The sequence below is a fragment of the Apodemus sylvaticus genome, chromosome 2 (assembly GCF_947179515.1).
Source record: "Apodemus sylvaticus chromosome 2, mApoSyl1.1, whole genome shotgun sequence".
Taxonomy (NCBI): Eukaryota; Metazoa; Chordata; class Mammalia; order Rodentia; family Muridae; genus Apodemus; species Apodemus sylvaticus.
This window is the reverse complement of record NC_067473.1, coordinates 169,130,364-169,135,536: the sequence shown is the minus strand read 5'-3', so window position 1 is coordinate 169,135,536 and position 5,173 is coordinate 169,130,364. Positions and strand designations below refer to the sequence as shown.

Genomic DNA, 5,173 nt, shown 5'->3' with positions numbered 1-5,173 from the left:
GCTGACAGGAAACAAATTCACTAGAAATTTAAGATTACTAGCCTGAGAGTTAGAGTTTTATTTTATTTCTTGCCGTTTTTTTTTTTTTTAGTGAGTAGCTGGGTATCACTAATGAGTCAAGCAGGAATTGAAACATTTATCAGCAGACTCTGAGGTCACCCACTGTGGGGAAAGCTGGCTGCACTAGGCAGAGAGCATAAGAAGCAAAAACTACCTGCTTCCTATAAGCAGATATTAGTGAATGCTTGAATTAATTGCTTTAAAAATGGTATAAAGTTGTATTGCTCCAATATGTCTTACAGGATACTCAAATTCTTTCTAATGTGGGATTCATAGGAATTTTGGGTTTGAATCCTGCTTGGACTAGCTGTCTGCTTATACACATCCTGTCTAATGTGGGTTCCACACAATGATTGGGTTTTATATCCTCATGGAAATATAGAAAAGTCCTAACTATAGGCACATACAGTATTTTAGTATCCTCCTGTGTTACAGATTTTATCTGAATCACGTGGGAAATTTCAATTGCAGTTCAGAAACAGGATAGCAAAAATTAGTTACTGAATTCAAGTTGAGAGGGCAGTGAACAGGTTTTGATAAAATAAATGTCTGTGGCTCCAGGCAGATAGCTGAACAGGTAGATGGTATGACAAATTGGCTGCACTAGTCATAGAGCCAAACCATGAGATGGTGTAAGATTGCTTTACTTGCCAATTAAGATAGACATATTCTGGCTAAGGTGGATTCCATGGGAATACTGCATTTTATATCCACTTGAAAATCAACTAAATCAAACATTTTACCTATCCTCCCACCCTGCAAAAATATCTCAGGTCCCATATTCAGTTGGAAGAAATTATAAAGTGTTGTAATTTCAGTTCCCAGGAATTTGGGACTGGGGATGGTTATTAAAAGTTGTCTTTCTAGGGAATGTAAAAATGGTCATAATTAGAACAAGGAAAAATAGCTAGAATTGATTGCATAGCTATATTCTCAATTGTTAGAAATCTTCTTAATTTTCCTTAGCTGAAGTCATAATTTCTTGAATGGTACATAATTCATTTTGATGCAAAATCAAGGGTTTCATTAACATAAATTTCTTGTATTGATTCAATTTTTTGTAAATATGATGATTAGACTGCACTTCTATAACTGTTACTTTAATCTGATCTGAGGCATTACCTTGAATGTTTAGGCTCAACAGCAAATTTATGGCTCTGAGTTTATTGTTAGGGTGTTGTCAAGATTTTAATTAGAAATAGCTGACAGTTGTTAAGGAACAACAGTCCAGATTACTTTACATCGACAGTTGGTTTTCAAAAACATCAGAAATCTACAGAATGTGGCATTTAATATTATTTATCCCCCTTTTGAGACTAGTCTACTCTTGACAACTTTTCCTGTCTTTTTTCTCGCTATTGTTCTGTAATAGAGCTGGAGGGTGGTGATTTCCACAGAAATTCTTTTATTGTTGAGAATAATTCTTGCTCTCTTGGATTTTTTTTTATTCCAAATGAATTTTCAAATTGCTCTTTCTGACTCTACACAGAATTTCTATGTGATTTTAATGGGCATTTGACTGAATCTGTAGATTGCTTTTTGGAAGATGGGCATTTATTTGTATTACATTAATCCTGCCATTCATGAATTTGGGAAATCTTTCCATCTTCTGAGATCTTCTTCATTTTTTTTTCTTTTCTTGAAATTTGGACCATACAGATGTTCACTTGCTTGGTTAGAGGTACACCAAGGAATTATTTTATTATTTGTGACCATTATGCAGGGTGTCCTCTTTCCCTAGTTTCATTCATATATACTATGTGTTTCATTTTGGTAAAACAGTATCAAAATTGACAAATTGGATTACCACTGGAAAAATATGAAAATTCTTAAAACCATTATTTTTCATGGAAATTAATATTGCTATTTGTCACCAGTTACAGTTACACCTTGGATGTTGCAATATTGCAAAATAATCTGCCCTTCCATTTCTGTTGTCTTAATGGGAATGATGACAAATATTACAGGACACATGAGAAGAATGGAATAGGATTCTATTCGGAATGATGCCTCTACGCACTTATGCCAACAGTAATTTTTTTTCCTCCAAAATTATTTTATAAAATAATAGCAAATGAAAACAAGCATGTACTCTGAGTATCATGATGAAATTTAGAAGCTTCAAATTATTTGTTAGTAAATACAAGTTTAAAATTAACACATTTTCATAACTCTTTATGAATACTTTTACCACCTGGATAAGTAATATGACTTGGTTATCCTTAAAGAAGGCTTCAAAAATTTGAAGTAAAAGAACATACAAAAGGTAGAATTATGAGTCCCATTTTAAATGTAAAGAGTTAACCAACTGTTTCAAGGAAATCAGCTTTATAAAGGACACCTCAAACCCTGAAAATTGTAGTCAAGCCAGAATTTAATGAAAAGACAGTAAAATAGGCCTAAAAGCTAATCATTTGTGTTTTCTTGTTCTTCAAACTTCCCATGTGAGACTGCTTCCTGGAAAATCTCAGGTGAGCATGGACTTTCCCACTGCTGTTTATCTACCACTGTTTGGCAGGTCTCTCATTTTTTTTCATCAAAATCAAGTCAAACTATGATTATTTGCAGACGACATGATCATCTACCTAAGTGACCAAAAGAACTCCACTAGAGAGCTCCTACAGCTGATAAACAACTTCAGCAAAGTGGCAGGTTATAAAATCAACTCCAGCAAATCAGTGGCCTTCCTATACTCAAAGGATAAGCAGGCTGAGAAAGAAATTAGGGAAATGACCCCCTTCACAATAGCCACAAACAGTATAAAGTATCTTGGGGTGACTCTTACCAAACATGTGAAAGATCTGTATGACAAGAACTTCAAGACTCTGAAGAAGGAAATGGAAGAAGACCTCAAAAAATGGGAAAACCTCCCATGCTCATGGATCGGTAGAATCAATATAGTTAAAATGGCCATTTTGCCTAAAGCACTATACAGATTCAATGCAATACCCATCAAAATCCCAACTCAATTCTTCACAGAGTTAGAAAGAGCAATTATCAAATTCATCTGGAACAACAAAAAACCCAGGATAGCTAAAACTATTCTCAGCAACAAAAGAAAATCTGGGGGAATCAGTATCCCTGACCTCAAGCAATACTACAGAGCAATAGTGTTAAAAACTGCATGGTATTGGTACAGTGACAGGCAGGAGGATCAATGGAACAGGATTGAAGATCCAGAAATGAACCCACACACCTATGGCCACTTGATCCTCGACAAAGAGGCTGAAAACATCCAATGGAAAAAAGATAGCCTTTTCAACAAATGGTGCTGGTTCAACTGGAGGTCAGCATGCAGAAGAATGCGAATTGATCCATCCTTGTCTCCTTGTACTAAGATCAAATCCAAATGGATCAAGGACCTCCACATAAAGCCAGACACTATGAAGCTAATAGAAAAGAAACATTTCGTGCAGTTATATGGGCACATTTTAGATCATTGTTCAGGTTATTTGCTTCATAACCATTAGTGTCCATATCTGTAATAAGTGGTTTCTTATTTCCACCTGTTGGTCCATTAATGTGTAAGCCTTCAACTTTTCTTCTACTTTATTCAGGATTTATCCAAAAGATTACTATTGCTGATAATGCCATCTTCTTTCTCTGACGGGCTGTTACTACTACTTGACGCAGTTGGGGAGGGTATAGTGCTTGGCTAGTAGCTGTGCTTGCACTTTCATCCAAAAGTTGATCCATGTAATCCGTTATACCAGGATGAATATTATATTTTTTTTACAAACCCTGTTTGCTGAGCAAAGAAATCATAATACTCCGACTTTTTCCACATGAATGCTACACATTCACCAACTGATCTTGTTCAGTCTTTATTATCCTGAACCATGTGAAAATATTTTCCATAGGCCTTCAGCCCTTGCTCATATTTTCTACATTCTTCCCCTCTCCACACATGTAATTCCTCTTGAGTTGCTTTGATATTAAATCTCAATATTCTCAAGGCTTCTTCTGTATCAAAACTGCATTTAACTAATTCATATAAAGCCTGCTCACTGTCTTTTATATGAGATCTTTCAGGGATTTCTTCTACACCTTTCTTATCCCCTGTTCTAAATGCACCCTTAAGAAAGATAATCACTTTATTTTCTGGTAAATATTCTGGATCCCAGAGAAGCCAATCATCATTTTCATACACTTTTTCATTTTCCTTGAATCTATAAATGCCAAATGGAATCTCAGCATGAAACATGAAGCCCACAATGATTTCCTTTTTTTATTCTTCCAAGGGAATATAATCTTCATCTTCTTCAGATTCTTCTTCTATTTTACTACTGGTATAAAAATATTTACATCAACGTGTGTGGATTTCCTGATCATCTTGGATAGTAATAGATTGAGAGGGATCTTTATTGGAAGACTGAGTTTCATCCTCCTGACCACATGAACACTTTATATTCTCTTCTTAATATTCCCCACTACAGCCAATTTATCAACATTATCAGCAGCAGCAGCAGCATCTTAACATTCCTCCTCCTCCTCTTTCTCCTCATCTTCTTCTGGTAACTGAACTGTGGTGTCATAAACATAGAGTCTGAGAAACTCATGGATCGGCATGTTACATTCCCTTGCAAGATCATCTATGTCAGAACGATAGTTTGTCTCTCTTTCCAACATATCTTCTTCTTCTAATGTTTGCTCATCATCAAAATCATGTACCAGCATGCCAGCTGATGGAAGAAACTCATGGTTCTCTACTGTTGCTGAGCCTCCTGGCCTTGAAAACTCCACAGATGAATCCTCTATATTAGCCACACCAGCAGGCCTTATTGCTACTGCAGGTCATGGACAAAACCCAGATGTACTCCTGGGCAATAGGGATACTGCTGCCTTCTACTCCTCTGTTGTGGGAACATTGTACTCTATTGAAAAGGTAGGGGAAGAGTGGTCAACCTTGTCTTGTCCCTGATTTTAGTGTTATTGCTTCAATGTTCTCTCCATTTCATTTGAGGTTTGCTACTGGTTCACTGGTTTTTGTTATGTTTAGGAATGGAATTTGAATTCCTGCTCTTCCAAGCCTTTTTCTATAAAGGGATGATTAAGTTTTCCAGTGCTTTCTCAGAATCTAATGAGATGATCACTATCCCCCACAATTGGCTGA

The 5,173-nt window shown here is 36.1% G+C and overlaps 1 pseudogene; it reads right to left on the bottom strand.

Annotated features, from left to right (window-relative positions):
• Positions 1-2,466: 2,466 nt before the first annotated feature.
• On the bottom strand, positions 2,467-4,812 carry LOC127677695 (mesoderm induction early response protein 1-like; annotated as a pseudogene).
• Between the last annotated feature and the right edge of the window lie 361 nt (positions 4,813-5,173).